Source organism: Lygodium microphyllum, chromosome 23 (assembly GCF_053477565.2).
Source record: "Lygodium microphyllum isolate KBCC chromosome 23, Lygodium_microphyllum_v1.1.10, whole genome shotgun sequence".
Classification (NCBI taxonomy): domain Eukaryota; kingdom Viridiplantae; phylum Streptophyta; class Polypodiopsida; order Schizaeales; family Lygodiaceae; genus Lygodium; species Lygodium microphyllum.
In genome coordinates this window covers 93,680,387-93,701,415 of record NC_141157.1, presented here as the reverse complement: position 1 = coordinate 93,701,415, position 21,029 = coordinate 93,680,387, and positions in this window count along the sequence as shown.

Sequence of the window (21,029 nt, the reverse complement as noted above, 5' to 3'; positions counted from 1 at the left end):
TTGGCATTAAACATTGGATATATTTATGCAATAGCTTTAATTATTTCCACTTTATGTTATTAATCATACATTTAGTTTTTATCATTTTGTTTAGTTTGTTAGTAATTTTGTTTTGCTTTGTTACTCATATGTTTAGTTTTAATCATTTTGTTTTATTGTGTGTCATACATTTAGTTTAAATAAATTTACATTAGTATGTTAAAAATGTTAAACTAATAAAACGTAATATTCATAAATGAAAATATTAAAACCCAAATAATAGAAAACAAATAAAATAAGAAACATCATTATATGCTTTAATAAATCAAAAGATTTTGCTTACTTTCGACCTAACAAAAGACAATTCCTTCCTTTGATAACATAGTCAAAGGCAAATAAATCAAATAAAATTTGAGAATTGGCTCATGATAAAACTAGCTAAACCTAAAAAAGATCAAACCTCATGCACATTTTTAGGTTTAGACCAATTTGAACATACTTTTACTTTCTTAGAATCAATTGTAATTCCTTCGCCTAAGATTAATTTGAGTGCAAAGAAGTTACTTTACTCAATATTAACATACTATTGGTTTTGTTTCAAAATGTGTAGCACAAAATAATATGTTCTTTGTGTTCTTCTTCATTTTTGGTAAAAACCAAGACATCACTAATGAAAACATTCACGTAATGTTGAAATTTCAAAAAAATATGATTCATCATATGACTAAAAATAGATGGGTGCTAATCGAACCAATTTATGGAAAGCACTTTTTCAAGTTTCAAGTGTAACCATACGAACTTGGTGCTAAATTTGAGACATGTTTTATTGAGCACTTGTGCCTTGAAGCTTATTTAAGAGGTCATCAACTCTAGGATTTAAATATCGGTTATTGACTTTGATTTTGTTGAGTGTCCTATAATTGATACACATACAACAAGTTTTGACTATGATTTTTGTAACTGTCCTATAGACTACAAAGGTGTGAAAAGGAACATTTGATTTTCTACATATATCCCCATACATATTTTAGAACCTTGACTTCTTTGCTACCTTGCACTTAGTTCTAGAAATGCAGCTTTGATTTTATAAATTTAAGACGTAGTTCCTAGGTTTAGTTTTCTTACAACCTTTTCAGAAATGAAATCACACTTACTACCATCATCATGCAAAACAATCATATTATGACCTTGAATCAAACAATCCATTTTAAGTAAAGAATGATAAGAAAATGTACCTGGTCCTAGATTTTGCTTTGAAGAGTCTAGTTTAAATTCAAGAGATTTCTCATAAAAATCATGCATCTAGTTAAGATCATCTTCACAATCATCAATTGCAAGAAAATTTACTTGCACAAGTAGTTTTCTCCATGAATTGAAAGACTTGTGGTTGCAAGTAGTGTAACGTAGCTTATCACATTGGTAAGAAATAGCAATAAACACTCTAGCACATGGGTTAGATAATGCAATAGTCCTAACCTTTACATTTGTGGATTTAAAAGTTTTTGAATTATCATTGTTGTTGATTTGAGAGGAGTTTGCATTATTGGGCCTAGACTTGCAATCGAATTTATCCCAGTGATTAAAATTAGAAATTGGAAAGTAGTTGAAAGTGTCTTGAATTACAATGTAATAAACACTCAAAAATCTTCTTTTGAAAAGCGTCCCATGTGAGAGGACAACCAATACTTTTACATGCAACATTCCATCTAGACTTTCAAGACTTTAAATAAAAGGTTACTCCTCCCCACACCTTGTTATAAGAGCCAGGCCACACCCCCAAGGCTAATAGGGAGACGGGAACCCCATTCCCCCTATTAGCTCTTGGTCTTGCCCAAGGTTATTCGGGTTTCCTTCCCCCCACCCTCACCCCACTAACGTGCTGAAAATACTCTATGGTAATAGAATGCATAGAGTAGTAACTAATCATCTTCCTTCCTTTTTCGTAGTGCTAGACTAACCTCACAATAGTAGCGAATCATCTTCCATTCTTTCTTGTTCAAATATTTGTTTTTCTTTACATTCTCTTCCCTCCCTCCATAGTGTGACTGAGATGCTAGTGGGGGGAGGGAAGCTTGTTGGTAGCCTGGAAACCTTGGTGCGACCCAACTCTAACTTGTAGACCTGCAATTTGAGAGAGAGAGAGAGAGAGAGAGAGAGAGAGAGAGAGAGAGAGAGAGAGAGAGAGAGAGAGAGAGAGAGAGAGAGAGAGAGAGAGAGAGAGAGAGAGAGAGAGAGAGAGAGAGAGAGAGAGAGAGAGAGAGAGAGAGTGTGTGTGTGTGTGTGTGTGTGTGTGTGTGAGTGAGTGAGTGATGAGTGAGTGAGTGAGTGAGTGAGTGAGTGAGTGAGTGAGTGAGTGAGAGAGAGAGAGAGAATCATCCTCTTACAAGTGTGTGATTTTCGCTTGGTAGTCGTGAAGATAGTGGAGGCTATATGGTGCTTGTTAACCACTCAAACTTTGACAATGGTAGTAGGTTATGTACAACAAATGGCAGGGTGTCAATGTCTATTATAATTGATAGGGAGGTGAGGTTTTAATATAAAATGTCCCCCACATGTCAAAACAATCTGCATTATAATTTATACAATAAGCCTTTCCCCCCCTTGATTATGGATATTGATAGTGAACCTATCTGATCGTCATTTAAAAATAAATAAATTTATAAGAAATAAATAATCAAGGCTTATAGCCTTTTCAATTAGGCTCCCCTATTATGTTGGAAAATGACCTAGAATGATAGGAAAGAAGCATCTCCTTGCATGATGCTAATAGCATCAGTTGCAAGAGAAGTGGAGAGAATTTGTAGTCTTTGCAGTCAGAACTATGAACCAATGTGCAATAGTATTATCCAATAGGAAAAATATTGATCCTTGGCATTGATTATGATGACGTTCTTCATACATGGGATGAAGCCATAACCAAAGTTTTGATACCAATATGAGAATCACTCATTTAACACTTGTTGGTGGAGTGAGCACTTTGTTAGTGCATGAGGAATAATGTACATAGCATAAAGTTACAAGGACTAAGCGGGTGATGGGTTAGGTCTTCAACCAAGTAAGTCTACTAGCACATTATCTTTCCCATGAATATGCTCAAAGTAACATCTAACTCATCAAAAGAGAGGGACCACCTAAGAAGCCTTTTGTTGCGGATCTCTATGGGAGCTTTATTAGTAAGATATACATGCGAATCTTGTAGGTCAATGTGTACAGTGAAAGGCATGAATTCCACAAAAATCTTAAAAGTCTTGTTTGCCTTGATTATTCCCATTATGTCCCTCTAGTAGGACGAGAAATTCTTTTTGTTGTGAAAAATATGCTTGAAGCATATTGGCATATCTATAGTTGCTTTTGCACATTTGTTGATGGTACTCCTTCACAGAGAATAGCACTGCATCCAATGTTTGATGTATGTGTGTAGATGAGTAAAGGATAGCCTATCAAGAGATGTAAAGGGGATAGCTATTGTATCAATGACTTTATCTGGTGAAGGGCGGCCAAATAGAGAGGCTTCCATAAAAATTGATATTTTCTAATAGTGGATAAAGATATCTAGGGTACAAGGCTAGGAGTGGATTAGAGAAATTGATCGAATTTAGGCACCCTAAGAGTTGCTAAAGTATATTTACATCTGGCAGGGTGTCATGAAACTCTTAGATCTTTTTTAGGCATGATCTTAGAGTTCTATCATACCATGATGGATTTGCAACCCTTAAAGATCTACTTTAGCTTTGAATAAAGTGGATTTGGTAGGGGATAATGCCATGCATGCATCCTCTATGGCTTGTATAGAAAGTTTTAGATGACTAAGGAGTTCTTTAACAATTTTAGAGAACACTAAAATAACATCAATGTACACTAAACAAAAATGAAAACTTTGAAAACACAGTCAGTCCACCCTTGAAAATATGTAGGAGCTATTTTGATGCCAAAAGCAAGGATGGTTCATTGATAGCGTCCATGGGGGACACAAAATGCTATTCTATACGTGTTTGTAACCAAAATTGGTAACTGCCAAAAAACCTGAATTCAAATCAAACTTGCAATATATTTTAGCTTTTTGGATCCTTTTGACAAGAAGATATTTAATAGAATTTGGATGACCATGACCTACTAAGTATTTGTTTAGAGGTTCGTAGTTGATCACCAATCTTTTTCTTCCCCTTTTTAGCTCTAAATGATTATTCACATAAAATGATTGGCATGACCAAGGAGAATTAGTGAGTTCAATTAACCCCTTTTGCAATAAATTAGCAATTTCCTACTTGCATGATTGGAGATCTTCATCTTTTATATCCTTATGAACTACTTTGGTGGGTATAGTATTATCCTTGAGTGGTAGAGAAATATCAAACTTTTGGCATTTTTCTTAAAATAAGAGTGGATCTTCTGAGATAAAAGCTTTCAAGTTTGCATGAATCTTTTGGATTTCTGCTTGATGCATTTGCAATTCCTACTGAAGCCAATTTCATTCATGTTCCATCTTGGTAGGAGAAGGTTGTGATATAATGTAGATGCTTCGACCAACTTTTTCTAGCAAACGAATACTAGTCTTTTTCCCCAAGTAAGAAAATGAAATGTATTTTAAACAAAAGTGTAAGGGACTAGATGCTAAAGTACATCGGTACTAAGAAGCAAGTCATACCTCATCTATTCCATCAACTGAAACTGTATAAGGAGTTTGATTTCTCCCAAGTAGAGAAAAGCTTTAGTTATGGTAAAAAGAGTGATTTTCTTATTGTTAGATAATTCCACTAAAATGAGATTGTTGTGTTCCACACATCTGGTGGAAATAGCTCATAGAAAGCTATTGTCAAATTGGATTATGTATCCACCAAACTATCTACAAAGAAATTAAACTTGCTTGAGGATCGGAGTTTAACATAAATTGTTGGAATGGGGCCACCACCTCAAGAGCATTCACATTGAGTTAATGTCTATGGGATTTGCTTGTGGCATTGTCTTCATGGTGGACGGCCTAGGACTAGTGTCACTAGCAAGAATTTTAGGAGACTGAGGAAGGGCAATAGTGAGTTCATGTAATACCTCAGTTGTTGCTTGTGCAATATGCTTTTTGAGCTCTCAAGGATCTTTTGAAACTCTTGCTAAGAGTGTGTAATTGGAGTTGCATTGCCTAAAATGCTTTTATAACTAAGTAAGGCTCTCTAGAGGTTGATTGGAAATATTTTTTAATTCATCTACGAATCTTCCTATCCTAGGAAATTCATGGGGATTAAAAAATAACTCTTTTGTGATATTTTCCTTTTGTTTCTTTTTATCTTTCCTTTTTGTTGAAGAATCTTCAAAACTAGAAGAAGTTATGTCATTGTTGTCGAAATCATCATCAAAGGAAGAAAGATGCTTGGACTTGTTTCTTTTCCTTTCACTTATATGGAGTCCAAGAGGACTTCTGGAGGTAGAAGGCAAATATTTTTATTTTCTGTTAGTGTTGAAGGAGGAAAAGTGATGTGTATTGATTGACTTGATTATGTTCAGGTCTTTATTATCATCACCTTCATTTTCTTTCTAATGAGAAGTAGAGAAAGTAGAATGGAAAGAAGAGTTACTAGCTATGTCATCATCACCCTCATCAAAAGAGAAATCAGCTTCATAAATAGAGTCATACTCATTTGAAACACTACTGAAATCTTCTAACCACTCTGAGTCTAAGTAGGTTGAATAAAAAAGTTCTAGGTCATTAAGAATCTTCGGAAGCTTCTAATTCTAAATCTAAGTTTGAAGGCCAATCACCATTGCTAGACCATTCATAAATAGTCTTTGATGGTTGATAATCTGAATCATCCTCCTCATATAGGAAATATGCACTATTTGTGTCAGAAGAAGAATCATCAAACGAGTAGTGATGAATATTCACAATCCATTTTCCATCAACTTTGGATTGTTCTTTGCCTTTTTGCATGCACTAGTTTGCCAAGTGATTGGATTTCCACAAATATAACACTTCACATCCTTTGATTTTTACTTTTTTTAAAACTTCTTATTTGATCTAAAATTTTAAGAATTATTATACCTATTATAGGAGTGTGTGTTGTTGTGTCTCCTATGATAGGAAGAAGATTGATCCTGATATTTGTGGCACACATTGGACTGATATCTAGATTTTGTCCACCATCTAGATTTGGAGGAATCCCAAGGAGACCAATTACATTTCTCACATCCAAAGTTTTCATAGAACTTCATAACATGTTTGCACACCTCAATAGGAAACTTTTGCTAGAAGGAGATCATGATGATATACCTCTTTGATAATCTTTTATATAATTTGAATAATTTGGTCCACACTATCATTAAAATCTCTATTTTCAACTTATATCTTTTGTTTGTAGAAGAATGGGATAGGTTCAAGGAAAGAACATAGCAACTACTCTTTCATACTACTATCATGAGCACCCATTGCTTGCATAGAGAATGTCACACATGTAAATCAAATACTCAGTGTACCTTTGAGGGTCATAGAGTTGAGCTTTAAAGAAAGCTTCTCTCGTATCCACTACTTCATCAACTTTGGCACCAAACCAAGTTCTCCCAGTAGTAACTCAAAGAAAAGGATTGCTAGATCTAGCTATGATATAACCATTACTTTGATTTATGGATGTATAGAGGTCCACCATTGCCTCAATTTTCCTACAAAACCATGGGTCATGGCATTAAGGATATCTAACTTATTAGCATTGGGTTTTTCAAGAAACTTCTATCCAACATATTCATACATCATATATATGAGCATTTTGATATCATCAGGAGTTTTGCCATCAATAGATCGAATAGGAAAATTTCCAACTTTGGCAAGTGCTCCCATTTTATCTGGTTTTAGTCTCTCATCATCATCGGTTTTATTAGAGTTTTCCAAAGTGAGCATTAATATATGCATGATCTTCTTTTGAGGTGTAATGAGGGTTGATGGGCACAAAGATGTCATCTATGGCACTATCATCATCTTCATCTAAGGAAGAGATGCTATAGATAAGCTACCATTGAAATTTATTATCCATAATATACCATGCAAGAATATAAGAGGTAGGAGTATATTCTAAGGATTTATCCATAATCGTAAAATCATACTTGTTTTGTACATATCTTTGAATGTCATCCTTGCCTACATGTTCTAGGTTGATCTGTAGAGGCATAGCCCAGAGTAGTATATCTTCTCTTTCAACCACCATTTTGATTGCAAGTATGTCTACTTCATCAAATGCTTTCATGCAATCTTAATTAGTCCAATTGTTAAAGGATTGGATCATTTCCATATATTCATCTAGTTGTTGTTCTGTAGGTTTAACATACCTCTTACTTAGTGGCACTACTATGGCTTTGCCAATGCAATCTGGAGGTAGGCTGGATGAAGAAGAAGGTCATGCTTTTGAATCATGAGTAGCGGACACGGGCTTAGATTGCATCAAAATATCTTCATCATCTAAGTCCAAGGACACATTAGAATTTGCGAGCATTTGGGTACACATATTTGTTGAATATCCAAGAGAATAGAGTCCATCTCATGCTCATCAATATCCTTGCCTTTCACATTATTTTGGATGACTAAGTGCACATGAACAGTATCTCAGGTAGGAATCCCAAAGAAGGGATTCCATCCTTTTTTCAATTTCTTTTTTGAAAAGGTTGTCTTGTCGGTAGTAGGAGGAGTAAGTATAATAGGTTTGGCTTGAGTAGAAGATGAAGGAATGGAATAATTAACTTGCTACTACATTGGTTGTTGTTGGAGCTTAAGGTCCAGTTCATGCAATTTATTTTGAAGCTCTTCATACATAACCTAAAGTTTCTCAAGAAATTCAATCATGCCTGCAAGAGCAAGATGAGTCCAGTTCATTCTCTAAAGTTCAATAGACTAGGTTGAAGCATCTCTTGGATGTAAGTATGGAGCTACCTTATAGGAATGTCCTTCATAGTCAAATTCAATTATAGCATTCATCACCTTTACAGAAGTGTTTTCAACAAGTTTTTTGCAGATGGAGAAAACTCCATTGGATACAATTTGATGTGTACAATGAGCATTGGAGAAAAACTTTAAAGCATTAGTGTTCTAATATGGAGACACCTTTAATGTAGGTTGTGGCTATATACAATAATATCATATGATTTTTCGAATAGAGAAGTATCTTGGGGGAGAAAAATGGTTTTTACCTTTGATATTGTCTATTATTAAAGGCTTTGGAGGGACTAACTCTTTCTTTTGCATTGATTGGATGTCCAATTGCCATTTTTGGGGGAGAGTTATGTTTGACCAATTTAATCATTCTAGTAAAATCTTTGAGTTGACTCATCAACTTTCATAATGATTGTTTGCTCTTTATCCTTGTCAATATTTACTCCTTCTAAGACTCTAGGGATAGCTAATGACATGCATCATGCGATATTGGATGGCTAAGTGAGCAAAAGCAATTTTCATATTTAATCATGGTACGCAAAATAAGCAAATCACTAAAGTAAGGATCTTCTCTAGAAATTGCATAGTCGGGGAAAAGTTCAAAGAAAATAGGACCATCATATAGGGGAGATACTACTTCACCGACTATCATGTCCATTACTTATGCCTAGTATCTAAGATTGCTGCCATACCAGAAACATTAAGACCTCTACGAAAAAGAGGGATTATGCCAATAGCTATATAGCCAAGATGAAAATAGGGATATTCGTTGATTTTCTCAATTTTGTACATAAGTAAAGAAAGAAGATTGACCCCATCGTCATTTGAAGTAGAGTCACCAATGGTGGTAATAATACCGTCTTCAGCATACAAGGTAGATGCTCGAAACTTTAAGACATTGTTCTCATCATATATGTTAGTAGCATCAATCTATGGTAGAATCCACTTTGAACTTGGATAGCCTCATCCATTATGATTGTTGAATTTCTTAGTGATTTGTAACACTTCGCAAGACTCTTGAAGACAGAGGAGAAAGTATTATGGGTTTTGGAAGCCATCGGATTTACTCAACTAAAGAGGATTTAAGCACTCCTTTGTAGGCAAACACCTTAAATGCCTCATGCCTCACACACTCACAACAACATGGAAAATGATAATTATAGCCACATGGAGTATAGCAACCTCACAAGATCACTTATAATATTTCACAAGTGAACTCTAAGCTTTCATCTCTCAAGTAGTAATATACTTAAGCTTTCCATATGCTCTTACCTCTCCCATTGTGCTAAATAGTTCTATGTTCTTTATTCTCTATGCTTTTTGCACACTCTCTATGCTTGGTATCAAAGCCTATGTATTTGTGAGATTTCAAGGAGTCATGAAAGGTTATAAGTGACCCTATGAGACAAAGTATAGATGGAAATCCTCTAACTAATAAATACCTCACATGGGCCACCTCATACAAGCTAATAAATGCCTCTAGGAAACAATACTTTATACATATGCCATCTAATAGCAGGGCAGGATCCAAAGCTAGTGCCCTAGGTGTGATTTTGTTTGTTTGTATTCTAGGCTAGAGAATAAGCTAAGGGTTAGGTTACATTTAGCAAGAAGGAAAGGTGCTAACCCCAGTTCGAGACGAAGAAAAAGAAGTCCAAGAAAACTCCAAGTGCGGATACAATGAAAGAAGTACGAAGGGAAACGGCCAAAAGCGCAAGGGTGGCCTCAAAAGCTAAGTCAAATGCAAAGCCGCATTTTTTAAATGCAAGGGTCCCCTAAACCTCTTGTCAAAGAGTGTCAAGATCCAATCTGTGCAAATTGTAAAAGGTAGAAGGGCATAGGTAAAGAGAAAGGGCAACTAGAAGGAAATGGGAAAAGAGGGCCTTGCCACAATGGCCAGTCATGTAAAAAAGGGAATGGGTGCCCAAAGGGATAAGGGTTTTGTATATAAACTCAAAAGTGAATGAGAAGCTCATTCTTTGGTGTGTGGCTAAAGTGGACTCTTCTTCTTCCCTTCTTCTCTCCTTCTTGCTTTCTTGTGTGTGCTTGAGAGAGGAAGTGTGAGAGTGTGAGGGAGTGAGTGTATGAGAGTGAGGGATCTTGGAGAAAAAGCTCTCAATTATCTCCTCTCTTCTTCTTCTCTTCTCTTCTCTTCTCTTGTCTCGTTCACAACTATATGGAGGATGGAGCTTGGAGGTGGAGGCTTGAGGATGCTTCAGCTTGCATCACGAATCGTGGAGCTACTGACTTGCTTAAAGGAGGAGGCTACTCATTCAGGCATCAAGGTAAGCTCACTACACCCCGGTAGGATCGAAGGCATGCCGGCTAGGTGAGAGATAGCCATTTGTGCTCACTTGAAACGCTTGAAGCAATAAGCGGTCCGTGGATCTTGGCGGTTGAGCGTGAACTCCCTCTACATTTTGGTTTTGTTTTGCCGAAACCAATGGATTCAAGCTTGAGCACTTGCGTGCCTAGCTTGAGATAGGTAGGAGTTTTTGAAGTTTTAATCTTCGCAACAAGTAAGTATTTTGATTTTTTGATGATTAGGCAAGTATGAGGAATCATTTCAGTATTTAGGTTTTGATTTTCATTGCATTTAGAGTAAGATAGGATCGAGAAATTGAAGCGAAAAGCTTTAGGGTTGCTGCTATAAAATAGGCCCAAACAGGGCATAAAATGAGGGAAAATGGGGAAAAATAGTGCAAATGTGTTAATGTTGCAAGGGGAGTGATTGGAGAGGTCAAGGGCAAGGGTTTAAAACCCAAGAGATCAAGGGAGAAGCTCATTTGCAATAGTAGTATTTTGAGAGAGAGAGAGAGAGAGAGAGAGAGAGAGAGAGAGAGAGAGAGAGAGAGAGAGAGAGAGAGAGAGAGAGAGAGAGAGAGAGAGAGAGAGAGAGAGAGAGAGAGAGAGAGAGAGAGAGAGAGAGAGAGAGAGAGAGAGAGAGCTTGGAGAGACCCATTCCTTGCCACTGATCCATCAGCCTCTATGAGCATTTTTCGAGCACGTTAGGTATGTACAGGCTTTAATCTTTGTCCATTGATCTATTTTGGAAATGTTTGCCACTTAGTATGCTATAGATCTTGCAAACGAATCAAAAATCATCTTCGCTTGCCACGCGCCATTGCACTTGGCTGTCTAAGTCACAAACTTGAATGACCACTTCAAGCCGAACCCTAGAATCGGCCCTCGGCTACTTACATTTGGTCCACTCAACCCTACTACCATTCGAACAGCTGAAACTCAGCCCCGACTGATTCGACCCAGTTGTCACTCAGCCCACTCAGTCTCACCCACTCAAACCACCATATTTGGCTTGTCCAAATCAGACGTTCGGACACTCGACCCACCTTACCATGTGGCATTCAGCCCAAAAATTCGAACACATCATTCGGCTTGGCCGATTCGGCCCAATTGTCACTCGGTCCACTCAGCCCTCAGATGCGGCCGAATCTGATACTCCGGCCTTGGAATTCAAACCAACCTAGCCGAATTTAGATTTTACCTGAATTGACACTTTCTGACCGTGACTGACTTGGATCATAGCCAAACAAACCCCCGTGAGTGATACAAACAAACAGAACACCTTTCTGGTGTAAGAACAAGAGAACCATTGAATTGGAAATCTAGCAATGATGCTAGCCAACTTGCTAGTTGTCCACCCTGCTAAGAGCATCAAATTGATCTGTAGACCCTCAATGAGACCTTGACTAAGTGGACTAGACCCTAGAGACTAGTGAGAGTGGCCAACAGCCTAGCTTAAAGCCTTATTAGGTCGAGAATGTAGATGGGAGTGCTAAAGCTACATTTACCATTCTACATTACATCCCACATTGTTTTTCGACACTTGAAGTGTACCTGAAGAAAAGCTGAGAGCCTGATTTCGCATAGTGCACGGAAAAGAGCACACACACACACACACACACACACAATGATGGTAAATTGAGGATTGTCTATAAATAACAAGGAACTCACTCAAACTTAAGAACCTAAATGAACCCGCTAGTAGGAGAAGACCCTGAGACTTATACAAGTAACCAAGAAACGCAAGTTGTAGGACCAAGAGGAAAACATAACACAGGAGTCAAATGCATCAAGGACCGACATCATTGGAAAAGTGAATCTACCCGACTTGATCAACCTTATCGACAACCTAGTGGAATAAGAGACCGCAGACATGGCAGAGACCAGCTCGAACTGTAGACACAACGAAGAGCTCAATTTGGGGGATTTCTCGGATGAAATCCAACAAATGGTAACCAAGTATGATTTACAAACCCAGATGGACCACCACGGTAGGCCATCCAAGGATATCTTAGTGGACCTCGAAGAGGAGAGGAAACTAACGTGGAAAGCTTTGTAAGGCATAGTGGCATGCAAGTAGGAACAGCAAGCTAGAAGCTTACGATAGAACATAGGAATGCGAGAGATCCAGCGAGTGTTAGAATTAGCAAACAGAAATCGAGTAGGACCTGACGTAGAGAAAGAGAGAGCACTAGAGAGAGACCTTATGCTCAGTGAGCTTCTCATGAAGCGATTATTGGATAACATGTCGATAGAGCAAAGCACAGCAGCACTAGCAACTTCATTGCTCGCAGGATTAGGAGTCAACCAAAGCACCAAGAGCTAGTAAAAAATCCTTGTTGTTGCTAAGCAATTAGACAAGTAACCGAGAAATGATCCCTACAACTTTGTAGAGCAGTTTGAGCAGGTCTGAGGCCAACAGCCTCACTAACCTCACCTAGCACTCACAAGCCTTCAGCCTATGCTTAGGCAATAAGGGAAGGACTTGGTATACTAGCTTAGATGCTGCAGAACATAACAATTTCAACCATCTCAAGAACCTCTTCATTAAGAGATTCTCGAAGGATGGGTACTCAGAAAATCTGATCGTATGGCTCATGAACATAGAGCAGAAAGATAAGGAGGACATACGAGACTATGTTACCCACGTGCAAAGTCTCTTTAAGAGAATCATGACAAACAAATGATCGACGGAAAAAGCAGTGTCTATGATCTTTATCAATGGAATACGAAGTGAGAAACTCTACAAGGCCTTGGCAGGCAACTCAAGCTCGCAGCGAAACACACTAACTAGGGTCTTTGAAGAGGCTATTTGAGTGGATGACTAGCTCAAGGAGAGGAGCTCCAAGAACTCAAACTGAGATGAGACTAGCTCTAGAATCTCAGAAAGGGCAACCACATCTAGTGAGCCTTATGTGAACCCTTACATCTCTTATGATGAAGAGGGCAATCCAATCCTCATGGATTATGGATTATCGACCAGTATCGGTGATGTCTCTAGGTAGAGGTAGAGGCAGAGGCTTAGGAGGACAGACCCAAGAGCCAAGACTTTTTGTTACCTAGGAGAACACATCTCGTCATGCTGCCCTGAAAGGAAACAAGCCAATCAAGACAAGGCTGATCTTAGATGCGCTGAGTGTGGAATCACACATATCTTTGCTGATTGCCCTAGATGGAAGCCATCCACTAGCTCAATAATCATGCCATCAGTCCCATTTGGGTTGTTCGGTGTTGAAACACTCAACGGTGAGGCCACACCCATCCATTTCATGTCATGACATGAGAACATACAAAGTAGGCTGACATATCACTGCCAGGGCCTAGCAACTTAAATGTAGCCTCGATTGAAAAGAAGAGCCGTAATAGATGAAGGAAAAAGAAAACCGATGCAAAGGTCACACTTCAAATTGAGAGTGCCACAACACTACCTATTGGAAAGAAGGTTACACACGCAGAGGAAGAGCCATCCGCTCCAAAGAGTGCTGAGGAGGGGAGTACTAAGGTAGGGGAGTATGCCAATTCGAAGTACCAACTAGAGGCCATAGAAAAAGTGAAGGAGTGGGTGAAAGAAACCCAGGAACACCTAAAGGATGTTGAGCTTATCTTGGAGGACGAGATCGATGATCTCTCAAGCATAAGCACACCAGTTTCACCTCCATGTGATGACCAAAATCAAGAGACACAACTACACCACAAGTAGTGTCACTTAAAGAAAGCAGTTAGCAATCTCCTCACAACGCTAGTAAATACTCCGATGACTCTAAACTTAGGAGACCTACTTCGGCAACATCCAATGGTATGGCAAGAACTAAAGTAGTGGGTGGAAGGATCGATAGAGAAAGCTCCTACTAACTTGCATGAGCATGATATTGTGATGTAGATACTGAGTTTGACACTGCACTCAACCCAAGTCCTTTCACGTTAATGCTTTTTGGGAAGGCATCAAAATGCATGCAGTCTTTCCAGTCCTAGCTCTAGGTGATACCACGAGAAAGGGAATCGTAGACACGGGGGCAAGAGTTAGTGTGTTTAGCCACGTAGTGCTCTAAGCTTGGGGTAACCCACCTGTCGAGAATGCTAGGTTTAATATCACACTAGCTAACGGAATGAAAGTAAAGTCATTTGGAGTGCTAAAGAATTGACAATTGAAGATGGTGGGAGTTCAATTCTCTATAGACTTCATTGTCATGAAAGAAGTGGACTACGACATCCTGCTAGGCCAACCCTAGATGCGCAATGCATGAGTCATATAGAAGACTAGGGCAACGGTTTGATCTTCCAAAGGCAATCGAACGAAAGTGGTAAGGGTAGAGATGGCTACTTGGATGACTACACTAGTCGACTTAGATGCCATCTCAACCATGTTGAAGGGTGATGTGCAAGTTAGAAAATTGTATGGGCCGCTCACCAAGTATATCCCTTGTATGACAAACAACCTAGCTAGCAACCCAGCAGCCAATATCAAGCCACTCAAGGATCTCTTGGATGAACCCAAAAGCAACAATGGACTAAGGTGCATGACCTGAACTTAATGTACAATTGGGCCTTAGTCACCGATGAAAAGGCAACACTTAGGAGATAACGAGCAGTTGGATGAGGATAGTTCTAAAATGACGAATACGAGGACTGCTACTCCTTCCTTGATGAGAGTGAAGGAGAGATCGATATGATAGAATACGACATTGAGGGACATGTAATTGAGCAAATATGGGCAGACTCCAAACCTCAAAAGAAGTACACTTTTAGAATCGAGAGAGGAGTCATGCGCATGGATTGCGATCACACGTGGTTAGAGCATATAGAAGCAATTGACTATGAGCAAGCATGCCTGGTCCTCAAGTGAGTGCTGCACCATTATTCAAAACAAATTCACCCTCTAAGTTATGACCACCAGGAGAGATACCCACTTCTAGTGAAGGCGGAGAGTTTGATTCTAAGTCAGAAGTAAGCTCAAATAGTGATCCTGAAATACCTCAGCTGCCTAAGACCAAACGCACCAAAGGAGACTTACCAGTCCACCTAAGGCGCTGAAGGTTGAAGGATGAATGAAAGAAACAGCCTAAGGAATCGCAAGTTGAGGAGCAAATAAAGCCGCAAGATCTGTTGAAACGATTCATTAAGTTTAAGAAAGGCGATAGGGTAATGATCTTGCTGGGAGCCAAACTACAAGGGCAAGAGAGTGAACCAATAGAAGGGCCAACCAAAGTCAAGAAGGTTAATCTAGCTAAGGAAGGGGAGACGCCTTGACCTGTCTTTATAGCCCTAAGGAGGAGGAAGCTAGTCTCATTGCTCTCTTATGGGAGTATTTCGATGTCTTTGCTTGGTCCCTTGATGAGCTAAAAGGGGTAGATCCGAGTGTAGTGACTCACAATATATCCATGATGCCCGATGCAATGCCGATCAAGCAGCGACCGTATCCTATGAATCCTAAGCATGCTCATGCTCTCAAAGAAGAGATTGATAAATTGTTGAGGGCAGGATTCATTTACAAGATTGAGCATACATACTGGGTCTCACCCATAGTGATTGTACTAAAGAAAAACGGAAAGATCAAAGTGTGCGGCATCAACTACAAGAAAGTCAATGCTATTACCAAGAGAGACAATTACCCATTGCAATACACTGAGCATATGCTTGAGCGAGTAGCTGGTAAAGAGGCCTACAGTTTTTCTGGACGACTTCTTAGGATACAATCAAGTGTAAGTGCATCCTCACGATAGGCACAAGACTGCATTCGCCATTGAGTGGAGAGTCTTTGCCTACATAGTCATGCCCTTTGGGTTGACAAACGCACCAACCACATTACAAAGACTCATGTGTGCCATATTCAAAGACATGCTTAGGAAAGAGTTAGAAGTATTGATGATCTATGTGTTCACTCTAATTGGAAGGAACACCCAGACAAACTCCAAGTGGTCTTTGAATGATGTTGATTGTATTGAACCCCTTGAAGTGCCAATTCTGGGTAAAACATAGATGCATCCTAGGGCACGTGGTGTCAAATAAACATTGCCACAGACTTTTCAAAAGACAGGGTTATTGTCGATCTACCACCACCGTCTGATTACAAGGGAGAACAGTGCTTCCTAGGCCATAGGGGGTATTATTGGAGATTTGTACTGAATTATGCATTGATTGCTAGACCTCTATACACAAGTTACTGATAATATTCGAATGGACAAAGGTGCACATATGAGAAATTGAAGAAAGCTCTAACCACAGCACCAATTCTATGAGCCCCTGATTGAGACAATAACCTTTCACGTTCACATTGATGCTTCAAAGTTTGCCATGGGAGTTGTATTATGCTAGCTTGGTGAACACAATTTTTGTTCTTTTCTTTTCTTTTTTTCCTTTTCTGAATTTTTTTTTCTTTTTTTCTTTCTCTTTTTTTTTTTTGCTTGAGTACAACCATTGCAATATGTTGAGGCTATCAGCCTTTCAAGGTTGGAAATATCAAGCTTCGAAGGCTCAGGAAATGGATATTACAATGATGATTGTGCCCTAGCCTCGTTGTTAGAGAAGCAGTTGTGGAGATGGGGAGATACACTTGTGATATTGCAAACCTCTTTGCGACATGCGATGTTAGTACAATTGAGATAACAACTATCGTGAGCCAACTATAGAGCTTGACCCAGAAAGAGAGCATAGCCCATGACTATGCTTTGGATCATGCGATGTGGACACTCGTAAGGGTGATTCTTTGCATTCAACAGCATGGTTTTGTCATGGTTCTTTGTGAGGTTGGTGGTCTTGCAGTGACTTGGGCATTGAACATGTTCGCATGAAAACCTGTATTATCCTGCATCCACTTGTCACTTCATAAGAGTATATGCAAGTCGCATGCATCAAGTACAACGAACAAATGCAATCATGTTAAGATATTACTTTTTCAAAATCCTATGATGCTGATTGCGATGCCTATTTTGGTGCTTGTTAAAGACGGCATATATTAGCAATAGGTGAGGAAAGTGTGTACAAGTGGGGAGCCTGCCCCTTTAACCCTCAAAAGACAAAAAGTTATGGCAGGATGGCCTTTGTTAAGTTGCTTGCATATCATAGGAGCTACTCTATTTGCACAAGGCCGGGTGAGTCCGGGTGGTCAGGTGACTGAGGCTCTGCTGGTGAGGGGCTCCTGTGAGGTTGGGCAGGGAAGATGTCGGCCGGGACCTGAATGGTGTAGTCTCTGGCCGCAACCGTTTCCAAAATTCTTTTGAACAATGCATCGAATTCTTCCTTGTCTCGAGTTGCCCTTTCTACCTTTGAGCACCTGGTGCCCAAGCGTCTGTTGGGGGCTTGCACAACCGGTGTTGCCACGCCTTGTGTGCTTCTTTGAGCTTCTATTCCCCTGGCCTAGGGATTCTTCGGCCTACGTCTAGGGCGGTGTCGCTTGGGACCTCGTTTCTTTGCATACCTTTTGAGGCTAGGCACGTAGCGCACTGGCGGAGGAGCTTGTGCTGCATGTTTCCTTCGACGGCAGAGAGCGTCTTTGCAAGCCAGCAGCCCTGGGTGCTTCATGTATTCCATGTAGGGGAACCTGCAAAATGTGAACCAAGGATTAGGCCTTGATATAGGATAAAACCATTCGCATGGAAGGGATTATAGTGTAGGTTATCAAGCGCGTATGACAAGAAGGGAAGAGGTGAGGCATGCAGTGGTTGTAGTAGAGGGATGGCCTCTTTGATGATGTTTGTTTGGCCTCCAGCCATTAGCAGATCTTGGCTTATGCTAAGTTGCGTGGATTGGTTGTCAGGGAGCGGGGCAGGTCTCATCCTCGGAAGGATAGACCATAAAGGGAAAGGTGCATAGGAAGGGACGGTACCCTGTCCACACCCTCAGAGATGTTGGTCAGAGCTTCCTATGGTGGTGATGAGGGTTCCATGCCCTCCACCTGGAGGCGGTAATGGTCACACGACTTCTAAACGTGTGATGAGAGGAGGACCTGAGGAGCTTAGCTTGTTGAACCCAACTCTTCTCCCTACTCTTGACTATCATTGCTTGTGTGTGTCGATATTGTCTATACAGGGTCACAAAATTCATTGTTTATTTATGTACATATTTATGAATCCTTGTCATGTCATGAGGATAAAAGCCAATTCTAGAACTCCGGATTGTACTGGAGTGTGGCACACGCATCTAGTACTCGTGGAAGCTTACTCAATACCGATAGATATTTTGCAACATCGAGTAGCATGGAACCTCGTCCGAGTCTACTGGCAACATGTAACTCCTCCTCAGTGAGAACCTTATCAGATAGAGAGTTCTCTTGGCTAGTTTCAGCTAAGTCCGTACCCCGAATGGCAGTCAGCACTCAAAGGGAAGTTGGTGCCACATAGGTTGGGTCTCTTTGAGACTACCATTTGGCCAATCGCTCCTCTGAGACTATCATGATCTAGGCTCCTAGTTCGGCCATTACAATGCGGTTTTCACACCAACGTTGTTCAAACTGACTTCGACCCTCTGATAGTCACTTTAGTTTCTCTATCTCTAAGAGATTTGGTTGGCAGAGCACATCATCGAATATGATAGTTTAGCGTAGTTCATCGGCTTCCTCATCAGAGATGAGTCGCATGTGTTCATACAGGAGCCTATTGTAGTGCTCCTCAAGATATTCTTGCTCTTCCCAGGATAAGGGAAATAGCAAGTATTCTTCAAGCTGCTCTTTAGGGAATGCGCCCATGTCTGCCAAGACATAGACGCATGCGAACACTTTGAGCTTAGAATCCAACTCGGTTAAGAATTCTGTGACACTTCTATGTTCAACGAGGGCTTGCTCGGTTGCTATCTCATGCAAGGTTCTAGGAGTTTTCCTGGGCTTCAGCATAGTTGGGGGCTTAGGCCTAGATGAGTAGGTTTGGCCAACGCTAAGATTTCTTATGCTCTTGGGGTTTCTATGTTTCTCCTGAGGCTTCGTTATTGCGTCATGGTTCTCCTTGGATGTGACTAGTATAAATTTATTACCTTGTTGAAACAGCGTTGTATCCACTCTTGATTGGTCAATGCGAGTTCTATTGTTGGTGGATTGAGTGTTGCAAGCAGCCATTGATGGTAACGACTGCTTTGATTTTTCAGAGCACATGGATGTGTCTGAGGTTTCACCGCTATTAGGAGAGGCATCAATGGGGTCATTGGTGGATGGACTCGATGCTTTATTCCTCAGCCCTCCAGCACTCTTGGTGTCAATGTTCTTGGGATCCACAACCACCTGTGACTGCTATTGTCTTCGTTGTTTTCTTCTCTTTTTCTTGGTTAGTGAAGGTGCATCTCTCAACGACTCACGACCCTGGACTAGGTCAACCGTTGATGTGCTTGGTTGGGCCTCAACATTCTCTTTCTCTAGTTTGTCCTTATGGAACATAGCCGTGGCCTGCTGAATAGCCTCGCTAGGTTGTGAGGGTACAACTGCCTCCCTTTTCGGAGAGTCTAGCTCTTCAGCCAATTCCCTTGTGTTTAACTCCTCCAACCTAGGCTTTAGGCACTTTGGGAGTGCTAGAGTTGTCAAGGAAGTTGGTTGCGACACCTCCTCCACATGTAAACTACTAAGGGCACGTTCCGCAAGGGGCATTGTCACGGCCAAGGGCTGTAACTGCTGTGATCCCTGATTGGAAGTAGTAGCAGCTATTTCAGTGGACTGGCTACTGCTAGTAGATTGCAGTGTCAAGTCCCTAGGGCGATCGGAAGTGGTCATGTCTTTCAATGGTGGATGCCTTATTGTGCACAAACAATCATGGTTTGAAATCAGCCTATGTGTCGTGCAAAAACAACCCTTTTAATGAATTTCTGCTAATACGCAATGCTTCGTTGCAGGAACCTAGCACCAAGGCAAACCTCGTGTTGCTAGATCCATTATTTCCAAATAAGATGCATCCTAAATATTATGCATAAAGAGAACAATCAGACTTTGAATTATTTCAATGTTTAAGCTATTGTATAACATCATTCTCCCCCTCACTGTTTAAATTTTGCTACGGTGCATAGGTGTAGAGGTTCTTTTATGTCATTTTTTGTATGTAAAAGCAATAAATATACACTTTAACACAAAGGACAAGGGCCAAACTGAGGCTTAACCTCATGCTTCAGCCCCGTAAAAAATTCACATACATAGATCTCATTTTTTCAATTTTTTTGAACACAAGAAACCCTTTTTTTCCCATTTTCCTCTAACTTTCCTATTTATTTTTAATAAAAAATAGGTAACTTTTGGTTTTTTCGATGATTGATAAATGGAACTAAAACTCAAAATTTTCCCTTATTTTATCCCATGTCCACTCATTTCTCCCACTCAAAATAAAAAAAACTATCAATTTTCATCAAAGTTAGTGTTTTTTCGGGTTTTGAAAATTTATAATTGCTATAAATCAATACGGGTTCTGCATAACAGTGATTGCATCCTTCAAACATAATGCAAGGAACATTCAAATAAAATTTCAATACATGTGCACACCATTTAGACCATGAACGATAAAAAACAAGCAAAATTCTTTCATAAAATAGAGCATACCGCCTTTTTACGTGTTTCGGGTTTTTTGAATATTTAATTGGGACTATGTATCGACCAACCAGCCATGGATTCCAGCATAGATCTTTAGCCTTCAGCCTCCTCAACCTCTTGGAACAATCCAATGCCTCCCGGACAAGCATCCATCTCCTGATTCTCTTCTTGCCACATGAAGTGCCTCTATGCAGGAGAGAGAAAGAGGAGAGAAAAAGACTGAAACTACATCTCCACAATCAGGCAGCCATTCCAAGCGTGGAGACAAGCGACGAGGAGTGAAGATGGGATGTAGATCAACCATGAGATCAGTTGGGGGGTTGTTTGCAGGCCCCATAGCCCCCTCTCCAT